The 15,955-nt window shown below is 40.9% G+C and overlaps 1 protein-coding gene across 4 annotated transcripts in view; it reads left to right on the top strand.

Annotated features, from left to right (window-relative positions):
• Positions 1-15,955, top strand: part of sgk3 (serum/glucocorticoid regulated kinase family member 3) — a 79,121-nt gene that overhangs the window by 21,374 nt on the left and 41,792 nt on the right. Inside the window, exon 1 of one of the 4 annotated variants that reach the window (XM_062980312.1) lies at positions 7,955-8,150. The exons of the other annotated variants lie outside the window; for them this stretch is intronic. The gene's annotated coding sequence lies outside the window, so the exon portion shown is untranslated. Of the gene's footprint in view, positions 1-7,954; positions 8,151-15,955 lie in introns of those variants that run through there. 4 annotated transcript variants of the gene reach the window in all.

Raw genomic sequence — 15,955 nt, 5'->3', positions numbered from 1 at the left:
AACGTTTTTGAATGGAGTTAGATTTAGGCATAATTCCAGGTATTAGCTTCAATGAAAGTAGATCCACTGAATCAGCCGAATATAAGTTGGTGGTAATATGTTTTAATTGGTTCTATTCTAGGTAGGAATAACAAGGATTTAGGCTTTCAGCTAATACCTCTTAAATGGAGAATTCTGAACGCATCCATATCAGACTTTGTTTTGTGTTACTAAATTTTATGTGGTAATTTGAACTTAATATAGAACTTTGAAGTTTTATGTTGGAATAATGCTCTGACAGATGACATTGCAGTGTGTATAAATTTGAAAACTGAACTTCTAGAAGTTGAAAATGTTAAGTGTTAAAATGCATTTGGATCCTACATCCAAACTTATCCTATAGGTTCTAATAGCAGTAAAAATAATATAAGCCCCATGACCTCATAGATCAGTCCACGCCAGAGCCCCCTGTCAGCTGTCGCCACTCCAGCTCCTTCAAAGTTAAGCCAGTCACTTCAAGGATTTTTTTTTGTGTGTCAGGAGTGACTTGAGAAACTGCAAGTTGCTTCTGGTGTAAGAGAATTGGCTGTCTCCAAGGATATTGCCCAGGGGACACCCTGATGTTTTGATGTGTTCACCATCCTTGTGAGAGGCTTTTCTCGTGTCCCCGCATATAGCTGGAGCTGATAGGGGGAACTCATTCGCATTCTCCCCGGGTTGGGTTTAAACCGGCAACCTTCAGGTCAGCAACCCAACCTTAAAGTCATCAGTCCTGCCAGCAGAAGGGTTTAACCCACTGCGCCATCTGGGGCTCCTACTTCAAGGATACCATCCATCCATCCATCTTGCCCTTGGTCGGCCCCTCTTCCTTTTTCCTTCCATTTTCCCCAGTATCATTAACTTCTCCTAGCTTTCCTGTCTTCTCATGATGTGGCCAAAATACTTCATTTTTGCCTCTAATATCTGTCCCTCCAGTGAACAGTCAGGCATTATTTCCTGGATTATGGACTGGTTTGATCTTCTTGTGGCCCAACTGATTTCTGAGTGAAAACACACAGCTAGCACTAGTTACTTGTAGTAGTGGGCAAAATCATTTTGGGATCAAATCTGACTACAAGAAAGAACTTGGAAGCTGGTTTCTCATGGTCATGTCCAATTTATTATATGATTGGTGACACATAAAGTGTGGTATTTCTCAGAAATGCAACAATGGCATTGAAATGTCAGTACATGAGAAAAGGGTCCTTGGGAGGTACGAGGAAAAACTAATTGTACCAAGGGGAAATGTATCTTATTAGTTATCTGCAGTCAACTGGGATCTTTTTGCTTCCTGTAAATAAAAAGCATTGCATTTTTCCTTAATTGAGAATAGCTGAATAATCTGCAGTATGTTAATTTGTAAATAAATTCTGAAAGAATAGGAGTGACCAATAAGAGAAAAGAAGAATATAGTGTCGTTGTGTGCCTTCAAATTGTTTCTGCCTTATGACAACCCTAAGCGAGCCGATCACAGGGTTTCCTTGGCGAGGTTTGTTCAGAGGAGGTTTGCCTTTGCTTTTTTCTGAGGCTGAAAAAGAGTGATTTGCCCACTTTTCTTATTCTAAGTTCTGCTACCTACTGAGAGAGAAGCATGTGAGATGTGGTATTAAACTGCTCTACTTGGCTGGCCAGGAGAAAGAGGAGGAGGGCCACACCAGCCAGGATTTTAACAAGTATTCTAGTATTTGGTATATAAGACCATATTGCTGTGTACCAACTGTTTGGGATTGGTATATGGGGAACACAACTTGTGTCTGTTTTTAACAGGTTAAAAATTGTGAATTGGAATACCAAACTTAAAACTATACTATATGGCAAATCAATTAAGGTATATTATTGAAGGGATTATAGGACAAGAGGATTTAGAATGGTTAGAAGAAGAGAGTAAAGATATAGATATGAAATTAGAGAATATTTTCTTCATAGGGAAAACCAGGAATTCAGAGAAGAAATGGTATAATAAAATAGGGAACCCCTTTTTAAAAAAATATTAGAAATTTGGGCCAAGTATGAAGAAAAACTAATACCACCGATCTCCCCATTAACACCGGTGTTAATTACAAAAAATTTCCCAATGAATCTCAAAAGGGAGTTAGAAAGAACATTTAAAGAAAAAGGAATGATGAAATTAAAAGATTGGGAATCAAAAATGAAAAATCTAGGGGAAATAAGGAATCAACTATCAGGGAGTATTGGGTGGTATAAAGTTCTACAATTGGAAAGATGGGCAAGGGAAATAAGAAAAAAATATAAGGGAGATAGAGAACTTACAAAATTTGAGAAGATGATTAGTCAAAGGGGGGGGGGGGGGAAGGGAAGGAAAAGAAAGAACCAAAGGTATAACAAGTGATATTTACAAATTGCTAATAGATAAGGAATAGGACCAGGATCACCTTAAAGAAATGTGGGAGTTAGATTGTAATAAGGAAATACACCCTCAAATCTGGAAAGAAATGTGGAATATGCGTATATTAAAAAACATGTCTATAAGAATAAAAGAGAATTATTATAAAGTGGTTTGGAGATGGTACCTCACACCAATTAGATTAAATCAATTGATAAGAAATACTCTAAGCAGTGCTGGAGGGGCTGCCAGGAAAATGGTACATATATACATACGTGGTGGTCCTGTAAATATGTTCAAAAATTTTGGGAGAACGTTTTTAAAGAAATAAAGGGAATCACCAAAACAGAAATAATAGGAACGCCTGAAATAGCACTGTTGTCATTTATGGATAATATTCAAGTATCAAAAGAGTTAAAGGAACTAATTGCCAACTTGCTAACAGCAGCAAGATTGTTAATAGCCAAAAAATGGAAAGGTAGTGAGGAGTGCCAATTGGAAGAATGGTATAAGGAGATTTGGGATATTGCGATAAATGATAAATTGACATGCAAGATTAAAATTAAAAGAGGGATATTAAAAAAGGATGATTTTGAGAAGATATGGGGAAAATTTATAGAGTTTGTATATGTAGAAGGTAAGGGGGGAAAACCTGTAAAAGAAACAATGGAATTTTGGAAATAAATATTGTAATTGGCTGGTCTGGGGTGAAGGGATAGCACTAGGTGAGGGGTAATAAAAGGTAAATAATATGAGTATGTAATATAGAGAGTGAAAATACTATATGAGCTTGATATACATAACTCTGTATTGCAAATTTGTTAAAGAATGTATAAGTTTTAAGTACAGTAGAGTCTCACTTATCCAACATAAACGGGCCGACAGAACGTTGGATAAGCGAATATGTTGGATAATAAGGAGAGATTAAGGAGAAGCCTATTAAACATCAAATTAGGTTATGATTTTACAAATTAAGCACCAAAACATCATGTTATACAACAAATTTGACAGAAAAAGTAGTTCAATATGCAGTAATGCTACATAGTAATTACTGTATTTATGAATTTAGCACCAAAATATCACGATATATTGAAAACATTGACTACAAAAATGCGTTGGATAATCCAGAACGTTGGATAAGCGAGTGTTGGATAAGTGAGACTCTACTGTATAAATAAATAAAAAAATTTAATTAAAAAAAATTGTGAATTGGCGCATCCCATGTGGCCTCAATAAGGGAGTGTATATCTTAACCCCAAACATGAGGTGCCCCATACAAAATGGGATCTGGTAGGAAAAGGCTTCCCTGAGGTATTGGTGAATAGAGGCCCATCCCAAATGGGCAGATCTAAAACCAATATGGGCATTGTGAAAGTGTGCATTCTGGATAATGAGTTCAAATGTAAAATCTATGAAGAAACGTTGTAGCAATTTATGGTCTGGTGCCACTTCTGCATCATCAAATCTATGTATTAAAGAAGCTCATTTCTGAGAACAACTGGAAACATTTCTAAATGTCCTAATTTGAGAGCTAGGCATAGAAAACCTTATTGCCACCTTTGGTTTTGACTTTTATGGCAGGTGTGTTTCTAGGAATTGTGGTGTAAGGAATTCAGTGAGCAGGACTGCTGGAGAACAGAAACTGACTCCCCTATAGAAGAATTTATGCAACTGTGCTGCACACTAAACAGCGTTGCAACTTGTTTCGAACCCCTGATGTTTGTTTAAACCCTCTCCAGAAGCTTAAAGGGGATTATACCTTCTGCTTGGTTAGCTGCATGACACAAATATGGAATCGTACTTTGCCAACTAAATGTGCATGGTAAACAGTTGAAACGCCAACAATTGCATGACATTGCTTTATGAGGTATGATGAGCTTGAGTTTATAAAGGAGAGTGAAAATAAACAGAGAGTTTTACAACTGTATATAGTGGTGTAGTAGTTGTAATTTGAAAAAACTTCCTGCTTCTGAAAATTATAAAAACTTCCTGCTTCTGAAATCTTCTTTTGATATATTTTATGTGGTTAGTTTTAAATTGTTCTCTGTTTTGAGAGGCAAAAATCTATTCAATTTTTAAAGACATGATGCTAATACATTTGTTGTTGTTTTTAAAAAGGATTTATAAACTACTCTGGGAGATATTCACAATGTGAACATAATTTAAAATAACCATGACTGATTGGAGAGCTGAAGCAAAACTAACAAAATGAATTAAGCAGGATAAACGTAAGGTACTGCATCTAGGTGGGAAAAACAAAATGCACAAATGTTGGATGTGTGACACCTTGTTTGAAAGCCTGTTGTTGCTGTCTATTTGTTCAGTCATTCCGACTCTTCGTGACCTCATGGACCAGCCCATGCCTGAGCTCCCTGTCAGCTGTCACCACCTCCAGCTCCTTCAAGGTCAAGTCAGTTACTTAAAGGATACCATCTATCTTGTTTGAAAGCAGTATATGTGTAGAGTAAAGGGTTTCAGTAGATCATAAAAAACATGAATCAACAGTGTAATGAAAGGGCCAGACTTAGCATAGCGGGCTAACCACTGTGCTGCAGAAAAATCCTTCCAATCAAAAGGTCGGCAGTTTGAGCCCATGTTGGGGTTGAGCACCCACCATTAGCCCCAGCTCACCTGCCCACTTAGCAGGTCGAAAGCAGAAATGCAAGTAGATAAATAGATATCGCTTTTAGTGGGAGATAGTAAAAAACATGTCCTTAAGGACATCGATTGGAGGAAAAGCTCCTCAGCATGGAAGATGAAGTGACAGCACACACACACACACACACACCCATGGCCAGAGTGATCGCTGCCTCCAAGATGCCGGAAATAAGATGGGAAAAATTGCCTTTACCTCTGTTTGTGTTGTCTGTTCTTGTTAATTGTATAATTGTAATTGAATGTTTGCCATATGTCTGTTCTGTGAGTTGCTCTGAGTCCCCTTTGGGGTGAGAAGGGTGGGGTATAAGTACTGGAAATAATAAATAAGCAGCCAAAAAAGCCAGTCCAATTCTAGGCTTAATCAGCAGCAATATATAGTGCCCAGATCAAGCGAAGGAGTTGTCTTACTCAGTTCTACTTTGTTCAGATTTCATCTGGAATGCTATGTACAATTCTGGGCAGCACAGTTCAAAAAAGATAACAAGTAAAAATGTGTCCAATGAAAAATTACCAAGATAATCAAAGATCTGGAGGATGATGGACTCGCCATCTTTGGAAGTCTTTCTAGAAATTGGATGGTCATCTTTTGGGAGTGGCTGTAATTTTATATTTCTGAACAGCAAAGGGATGGGACTAGACGGCTTTTATGATCCCTTCCAACTTTAAGATTCAGTATAGGAGTGTTTAGAATAGAATTTTCAGTTTTAGGGGATTTGGTGAATCAAGATACAGCTGTGCATGCAGCAAATCATTCCTTAATGATATATCTGAGACAAGAATTTGATTTATCTAAAATATTATTTCTGATAACGCATTACATTATTTAAGTTATTTCTCTGATCTCATTTCTTCTGAATTTTCATACCAAGAGGAATTCTCTCTGCAGGGGTACATTTACACTGTAGAAAATTGTTACCATTTTAACTCCCATGACTCATTGCTATGGAATCATGGGAATTGTAGTTTTACAAGATCTTTAGCCTGCTTTGACAAAGAGTACTAGTGCCCCACAAAAACTGAATCCCAGGATTCCATAGCATTGAGTCATGACAATCAGAGTGGCGTCAAACTGCATTAATTCTACAGTGTAAGTGCATCTTTAAAAAGTTCTTAGCAATCTCATGCTAATTGTAACTTATACTTTTAGTCAGTGAGAATGGTTTGCTCAGGTATGTAGACTTTAAGAACGTCTAAGATTCATATAAACCAGTGGTTCCCAACTTTTTTTTGACCAGGAACCACTCTCCAACATTAGTACCAAAATGGTTATGACTCAGTTTTTGGTCAACTTTAGATTCAGTTTGGTTATTTGGGGTGCCGAGTCAGAAAATTGCATTGGATAGACCACATCAGCTCTAGTTTCTGATACAGAACAAATGCCATCCAGAAAACAATATTTAATAATCTACGGCACTATAAGAGGGTTTTGCGAGACCAGTCGTTCTTGTTGCAACGGTGTAATAACAGTGAGGCCGCGGACCATATTTTAGTTCTTGCGGAGCACTGGTTGTCCACGGACCACATGTTGGGAACCACTGATATAAACATTAACGTGATGGGGATTAACTAAATAGTATCACAGCTATAAAGGGAAAGGGAATGACATGTTGGTCTTTCTTTTTCAAATTTGCCAAATTGACATGAAAGCATTGAAATCCTCAATTAAGCATTGTATCTCTAAGAGGGAGAGGAAAGAACCGCCTCTTTTTAAAAAAGTTTGGTATGTTGCATAGTAGATGAAAAGGATTCTTCATACAACCGAATGCCGATGTGTCTGAAAACAAAGAGTTTCTTCAGAGCAAAGTTTAGTCTGGCATGGCGATGAATCACAGAATTATTTTACATTTGGGGGAAAACAGTGCTGCATTTGTATTCCTAGAGTGCTAGAAAGCTGCACATCCCCAAGTCATATTCTACTAAGCATTTTTTCCTAATCTTGTTTGTAAATCTACTGTTGTCTTGAAAATCAAAGTTAGCAAATATAAATCTGTGCTATACAAACTTGTTTGGACCCACAGTAAAAGCTGTCAGTTTAATGCAACACTATGACATTTATCAGCCACAGACAATTTTGTTCATATATACCTGCTGGAACAAGCTTTGGAGCAAGTGTTTAAATGTGCCATTTCTCTGCATTGGCAAGGGCTTTTGGCCAAACAGGGGAATGAGGTATGTAACGATTTCCCTAGGTTAAAATCGTCTTGATGGTTGCACCATGGATTGCAAGCATACATGTTAAAATGTAAGCTTTTTGTTCACAAAGCAAGTGGGATGGGGAAGCGGACCCAAAACCAACCCTCTCACCTGTTAGATGCTGCTATGTACCATTGTTTCCCCCTTAATCAATCCACAAGCCAGCTCTGACACTATTAAGGAAGAAAGTGTTTACAGTTTTGAAGTTCAGTGAGGTGGAGAAAGGTGACACAATTCATACATGCCCTATAACTTATTTGGTATAAACAGAAGATGTGAATGAGAAGATGTATATTTAATATAAGCACAACCACTCTTTCGATCAAAGTTGACACCTAAGTACAAATAGATCACAGCCAAGGAGACCTCAACTGGGAGTCTCATAAGACCTCATCAGACGGGCGGGGGGAAAGCGGAGGGAATTATCTTAATGTGTTGTCGAAGGCTTTCATAGCCGGGATCACAGGGTTGTTGTATGTCTTTCGGGCTGTGTGGCCATGTTCCAGAAGTATTCTCTCCTGACGTTTCACCCACATCTATGGCAGGTATCCTCAGAGGCTGTGTGGCATGGATAAACTAGGCAAGGAAAGGAAAAAAGGGCAGTTGGTTCTCGCAGAAGCAGAGGCAGCAGGAGGACATTTTTGCTCCCTGGCTTCAGGTAGGATTTGGCTAAGATTTGGCTAAGATTTTAAACTGAGTGTGGGCTTGACTCCTGTGGTCAAAGTCTAACTGTTGTGACTGTTGTGTTGTGACTGTTGTGTTGAAAGAGAGCCAGGTACTTAAGTTGATTGACAGCAGGCATTGTCCCCTGTTAATTGAGTTTCTGGGAAAGCTTTATTTGCCAGTGTGAGTTTCTGCCAGAGCCTGATCCCAGAAGGGCAGTTGGTTCTCGCAGAAGCAGAGGCAGCAGGAGGACATTTTTGCTCCCTGGCTTCAGGTAGGATTTGGCTAAGATTTGAAAAAGGCACCTTTACTAACTATCCTTTGCAGTACATACAGGAAACAAAGCAACATAAACAAATACACAAAGAGGTGGTTTGTTGCAGTTTGCACATAAAGTGCGTGCATATTACTTAACTGTACAAAGATCCCACTTGGCCACCACGCTCACCAAGAGATGCAACAAAAGCAAAACATTCCCATCACATGCACCAGCTGTGGCATGTTCCGCTTTTTCACACAAAAACTAGACAACTACATCTGCTCCAAATGCAAACAGATGACTCTGATGGAGCAGAGGATCCAACAGCTCGAGCACCGTATTAAGACCCTTAAGGACATTCAGGCACTCGAGCTCTTCTTGGACACTGCACAACACGCTGCTGTAGATCAGCAGCCTGCATCACACCAACACCACCAAGACCATGATCAGGAACCTTATGGGGAGATCAACTCAAAGGTAGACAACCCTCAGGCTTGGAAGGAGGTCACCCATAGAAGGAGACGCAGGACCAGGCAGCCTCCGCAGAACTCCTCTGCTCAGCTGCATTTACACAACAGATTTGAAATTCTTACATCATTAACATACAATCAGGAAACACATCTTGTGGAGGACCACAGTTTCTTAGATACCACTCAGTGGACCACCCTGGATCAATGCGCAGGGGATAGCCCTGACGGGGACAGTGCATCACCACAGTCACACTTATGTAATCATGCAAATGCTCCATCCCCAATCATAGACCAGGAGCAACAGGAACATCCTTGGGAGAGTAATGGGCTCTCGGATGTATCTCAATGGATTGTCATTGATGAATGCACTGGGGATGTTGAGGAGGAGGACAACACTTTACACCTACATGATTCACTTCAACAGGAACACTCTTCAGGGGACATACACACTGTCTTGCACAAAAGGGACCCTGTCAATCCTCAAAGGAAACAGGTCTTGGTAGTAGGTGACTCCCTCCTTAGAGGAACGGAAGCCATCATTTCCAGACCGGATGGGATGGCTCGAGAAACATGCTGCCTCCCGGGGGCAAAAATACACCATATCACTCAGAGGCTCAGCAGGCTCCTAAAGCCCCATCACCCTCCCCACCTTATGTTGATTCATGTAGGTACCAATGACACCGCTAGGCATACTTTTCAAAAGATCACAAATGATTTTCGAGCTCTGGGAACAAAGCTAAAACTGTATAATGTACATGTGATCTTTTCATCCCTCCTCCCCGTTGTAGGACACGGCTCTACAAGGGCTGGAAAAATAGTACAGGTCAATAACTGGCTCAGAAAATGGTGTCAAGAGGAGCATTTTGGCTTCCTTGACCATGGTCTACTCTTCCAAGAGGATGGACTACTGGCAAGCGATGGGGTGCATCTCACACAAGTAGGAAAACATCTTTTTGCACACAGACTCACAAACCTCATCAGGCGCACTTTAAACTAGATCCACTGGGGGAGGGGAACAACAGCCTGGCGAACACTATATTACCCACGACCACAGGGAACCGCCGAAAGGCTAAACGGAGAGCTGCACAAACACAGCAAGGACCAAGTACAGAGAACACAATAATCCCAAATAAACAGTTCGAGGGGAGGTCACAGGGGCTTACATGTCTTTACACTAATGCTCAGAGCATGGGAAATAAGCAAGACGAACTCCAACTCCTAGCACAGCACCACACATACGATGTCATAGGCATCACTGAAACCTGGTGGGATGACTCCCATCACTGGAATTTAACCATTGAGGGCTATAACCTCTTTCACAGAAATAGAACAAAGGGGAGAGGAGGGGGAGTAGCTTTATATGTCAAAAACAGTTACGTTGCAGAAGAAATGCAAGACTGTAATCCGGGAAACCAGCTTGAAAGCATCTGGATAAGAATCAAGGGAACCGGGACTCAAAAAGATCTTGTCGTGGGTGTCTACTACAGACTTCCGAGTCAGGATGAAGGACTTGATGAAGCCTTCTGTCAACAGCTGACCAAACAGGCACAAAGAAGAGATATAGTAGTCATGGGCGATTTCAATTATCCCGATATCTGCTGGAAAACAAACTCAGCCAAGAGTACAAAGTCCAACAAATTCCTCACTTGCCTTGCAGATAATTTTATAGTCCAGAAGGTAGAAGAGGCAACAAGGGGATCAGCAACTCTTGATCTAATCTTAACAAATGTGGAAGACCTGATCAATACAGTTGAAGTGGTTGGATCCTTAGGGGCAAGTGACCATGTGCTCCTGCAGTTTGCAATACAAAGGAATGCTGAAACTAAGACAAGTCAAACACGCATTCTGGACTTTAAGAGAGCTGACTTCCAAAAAATGAAGGAATTACTGAGCGGCATTCCATGGACGCCGATATTAAAAAACAAGGGAGTTAAGGATGGATGGGAGTTTTTCAAAAGTGAAATACTCAAGGCGCAAATGCAAACAGTGCCAACAAAGAAGAAAAATAAGACAAGTGCAAAGAAGCCAGAATGGATGTCCAAAGAACTTCTAACTGAGCTAAAGCTCAAAAGTGACATGCACAAGAAGTGGAAAAGGGGAGAAATCACCAAAGAAGAATTCAAACGTATAGCCAACACCTGTAGGGAAAAGGTTCGCAAGGCTAAAGCGCAAAATGAGCTCAGGCTTTCCAGGGACATAAAAAACAACAAAAAAGGCTTTTTTGCTTACGTTGGTAGAAAAAGGAAGAAAAAGGAGGCGATAGGGCCATTGCAAGGAGAAGATGGGGTGATGGCGACAGGGGACAGGGAAAAGGCAGAACTACTTAATGCCTTCTTTGCCTCGGTCTTCTCAGAAAAAGAAAGCCATCTTCAACCTCAGCAACACGGAATGGACGAAGGATTGGGGGAAATCCAACCCCAAATAGGGAAACAAGTTGTCCAGGAACACTTGGCCTCTCTAAACGAATTCAAGTCCCCAGGGCCAGATCAGCTACACCCAAGAGTACTGAAGGAACTAGCGGAAGTTATTTCAGAACCACTGGCAATTATCTTCGAGAGTTCTTGGAGAACGGGAGAAGTCCCAGCAGATTGGAGGAGGGCGAATGTGGTCCCTATCTTCAAGAAGGGAAAAAAGAACGACCCAAACAATTACCGTCCGGTCAGCCTCACATCAATACCAGGCAAAATTCTGGAAAAGATCATTAAGGAAGTGGTCTGCGAACACTTAGAAACAAATGCGGTCATTGCTAATAGTCAACACGGATTTACCAAAAACAAGTCATGCCAGACTAATCTGATCTCTTTTTTCGATAGAGTTACGAGTTGGGTCGATACAGGGAATGCTGTGGATGTAGCGTACCTGGATTTCAGTAAGGCCTTCGACAAAGTCCCCCACGACCTTCTGGCAAACAAACTAGTAAAATGTGGGCTAGACAAAACTACGGTTAGGTGGATCTGTAATTGGCTAAGCGAACGAACCCAAAGGGTGCTCACCAATGCGTCGTCTTCATCATGGAAAGAAGTGACAAGTGGAGTGCCGCAGGGCTCCGTCCTGGGCCCGGTTCTGTTCAACATCTTTATTAACGACTTAGACGAAGGGTTAGAAGGCACGATCATCAAGTTTGCAGACGACACAAAACTGGGAGGGATAGCTAACACTCCAGAAGACAGGAGCAGAATTCAAAACGATCTTGACAGACTAGAGAGATGGGCCAAAACTAACAAAATGAAGTTCAACAGGGACAAATGCAAGATACTTCACTTCGGCAGAAAAAATGGAAATCAAAGATACAGAATGGGGGACGCCTGGCTTGACAGCAGTGTGTGCGAAAAAGACCTTGGAGTCCTCGTGGACAACAAGTTAAACATGAGCCAACAATGTGATGCGGCTGCTAAAAAAGCCAATGGGATTCTGGCCTGCATCAATAGGGGAATAGCGTCTAGGTCCAGGGAAGTTATGCTCCCCCTCTATTCTGCCTTGGTCAGACCACACCTGGAATACTGTGTCCAATTTTGGGCACCACAGTTGAAGGGAGATGTTGACAAGCTGGAAAGCGTCCAGAGGAGGGCGACTAAAATGATTAAGGGTCTGGAGAACAAGCCCTATGAGGAGCGGCTTAAAGAGCTGGGCATGTTTAGCCTGCAGAAGAGAAGGCTGAGAGGAGACATGATAGCCATGTACAAATATGTGAAGGGAAGTCATAGGGAAGAGGGAGCAAGCTTGTTTTCTGCTGCCCTGCAGACTAGGACACGGAACAATGGCTTCAAACTACAGGAAAGGAGATTCCACCTGAACATCAGGAAGAACTTCCTCACTGTGAGAGCTGTTCGACAGTGGAACTCTCTCCCCGGGGCCGTGGTGGAGGCTCCTTCCTTGGAGGCTTTTAAGCAGAGGCTGGATGGCCATCTGTCGGGGGTGCTTTGAATGCGATTTCCTGCTTCTTAGCAGGGGGTTGGACTAGATGGCCCATGTGGTCTCTTCCAACTCTACTATTCTATGATTCTATGATTCTAAGAGTCCTTTGTCACGGGGAAGCCAGCATTAATGTTTCAGTTAATCACCCTAATTAGCATTGGAAAGGTTTTGTCTCTTGCCTGGGAGGCATCCTTTGTTCAGTCATTAGCCGTCCTTGGGGCTCCTCTGCCCTCAGAGTGTTGGTTCCCATCTATCACTCCAACAACTGTCATGTCAGACTACACAGAGAAGCCATTGAAATCCACACGCATGTGGGCAACTTCAACAGAATGGAGGAAACCATGAAACTGAACAAAATCTGGCTACCAGTATTAAAAAAACCTCTAAAATCAAAACAGTAGATGGGAACCAACACTCTGAAGGCAGAGGAGGACCCAAGGACACTAATGACTGAACAAAGGATGCCCCTCAGGCAAGAGACAAAACCTTTCCAATGCTATTTAGGGTGATTAACTGAAGCATTAATGCTGGCTTCCCAGTGACAAAGGACTCTTGCCACACCCTAGACTCTCCACAGATATATATATTTTCCTTTCCTTGCCTAGTTTATCCATGCCACACAGCCTCTGAGGATGCCTGCCATAGATGTGGGCGAAACGTCAGGAGAGAATACTTCTGGAACATGGCCACACAGCCTGAAAGACATACAACAACCCTGGAATTATCTTAGCTCATTCCCTCCCGTCTTTCCCCATCTTCTGGGGTGGCCAGCTAACCCATGTGCTTACCGCATCTTTCCCCTTCTTTCCCGCACTTTTCTCCCACATTCTGCTGCTTGGAGTCGGGTAACAACCAACTCCTGATGACGATCTTCAGGCTTCATTTCCATGTGCTTAGGGAAAGGAGTTCTACAGAGTCCCACTGGAAGTGCCCTTTCATTGTCTGATAGCCTCCGTGCAACTCCCGTGGGGCTGTTTCCTAAGTGCATGGAAACAGAGTCCAAAGATAAGATCAATTTCATATTCCAGGAATTCCACTGTCTTACATTTTTGAAGCACTCTCTTCTGTATAAGAGAGATGAGCTTTGGGCTATTTTAATCCCTTGTCCTTGTCTGAACAGCAACACAAATCCCTTTCTGTCACATATCTTCTCCACCTAGGAGACCAGCAAAGGACTTCTTACCTCCTTCATCCCCTACTGTGAATGTGACATCCACCAATGTACTGCCATAGTTTTTGTGGACAAACCTTTACCAGGTCCCTCATGCAAGCCAAAGTAAGGAAGAAAAATAACACTTTTATAGGGGAAGAAGAGATGTCACCTTTTGTATTGAAGCATATCAGAAATGGGGTTTTTAAAAATGTATTTTCATGGAAGGTCAATCTGATGTCCAGATCATAGTTCTGTGGGTAGAAATGTTTTTCCCCATTCATACTAGTCACTCTTTAATATGTAAAGTACATATAATAGTTTGTAACTTTGTACATGAGAGCCAGCTGCAAGGCGCCAAACTTTATTATCTCAGCCTGACTGCTCAGTAAGTCTCTTTAATACAGTTAGCCTAGTTTAGCCATATGGACTTCATAGTTATGTAACATACAACGTATTTACATTGCAAAACAGTTCTAACACATAGGGATATTTGTTTTCTCTACTTAAAATTGTTTATATCTTGTTCACGTCCCCATGGTATATTGCTGGATATATAAAATGCAGTATAATAAAATAAATTTTTTGTCAATTTGAAGATTTTTTTCAGCATAAGCAAATCTTTTCCTCTGTTATGATTAAGACCTGGCAGAGTTGACACATAAAATTGCTTCAGGGTCCACTTAGACATTGCCGGGTCAGCTATGTTTAATTTGAATTGACAAAATATTTGGAAGGGAAAAATATCTTCTGAATCGGCATCTAGGACTCAAATGGACACATCTTTCTGTGCTACTTTAATTATTGTCTACTTGTTCCGTTTCAAAATATTTTTTGTAAGGCAGGTTCATAAATGTTTTAAATAGTAACACTAAAAAATAAACAAGATTGGGCAGCCATATATATTAAATCAAAACAGTTTTTCAATGGAATGGTGTTTTGTAATGTTTTAGTTTTTATGTTTTTGTTTTCGATGGTGTAAATATTTTTTGAACTTCCAATAAACTTGATAGCTTATTGACAACAGGGATGATGCAGCGATATTAGTAATACATAAAATTAAATAAATACTATGTCTGATCCAATCAAATAAAGGAGAAGGGTTTCCTGCCTGAATGCATTGTAATAGAATTGCTATTATCCCCCTTTATATATGAACACACAAGATAAACAAATAAATAAATACAGACAGCTGTGTGGTTGGATCTAGTTGGATCCTAACTCGAGGTAATGTATACTGTAAGGTCTTAAAGGTATAACTTCTTTCCTCCTTAATTTGTATTTGTTTTCTACATCTTAAAGAAATAGAAAATGGATAAAAGGCATTCCTTTAAGTACCAGTGCAGTGGAGAGATACCACTAGGAGCAATGCAAAAAAGCATGGTGGGCATTTATTGCCATTATTCATGAATACAGTCGGACACAGACCAGTCTCACTCAACACGGTAGTGTAAATCTATTATCATTAAGAGCAAGACTTTGCTCCTACAAATTTCTCCTTTCCTTCTCCCACACACTCAATTTGCATACTCAATTTGGTGCAATGGTTTTCTCATCCATTGGAGAGATAGGAAAGGCAGGAGAATTGGACTCCACCCCATTGGAAACGGCCAGTGGATTCATTTTACCATCCTGTTATATCTATAGCTTTGCCCCATGGGCATTTCTTTTTGCGAAGTATTGGTCTTCTCGAGACAATCTTCAGAAGATGGCTTATGCTTACATTGAAGCTTTTCTGTACTGTAGGAAACTACAATCTTAATATATTGTAACATACACAAGACATGCCATCATGCCAAAAAGTTCCGTATCTTCACCACTGGACCACCATGTCAAAATGGTGATGAAAACGAAGTCTTCATATTAGTGATATAGTAGTAAATTTTGGAACCCCTGGTGGCGCAGCAGATTAAACCGCTATGCTGCTGAACTTGCTGCCCGAAAGGTAAGCGATTCGAATCCAGGGAGCGGGGTGAGCTCCCACTGTTAGCCCCAGCTTCTGCCAAGCTAACAGTTCAAAAACATGCAAATGTGAGTAGATCAATAGGTACCGCTCTGGCGGGAAGATAACGGCACTCCATGCAGTCATGCCGGCCACATGACCTTGGAGGTGTCTACGGACAACACTGACTCTTTGGCTTAGAAATGGAGATGAGCACCACCCCTCAGAGTCAAACACAACTAGACTTGATGTCAAGGGGAAATCTTTACCTTTAATAAATTTTGAAGGTAACTCCTCAACATGCCAATTACTTTAACAATACCCCCAAAGAGAGTCCAGAATG

The sequence above is a fragment of the Anolis carolinensis genome, chromosome 4, assembly GCF_035594765.1.
Source record: "Anolis carolinensis isolate JA03-04 chromosome 4, rAnoCar3.1.pri, whole genome shotgun sequence".
In the NCBI taxonomy this organism is placed as follows: Eukaryota; Metazoa; Chordata; class Lepidosauria; order Squamata; family Dactyloidae; genus Anolis; species Anolis carolinensis.
This window is presented reverse-complemented; position numbering and strand designations above follow the sequence as displayed.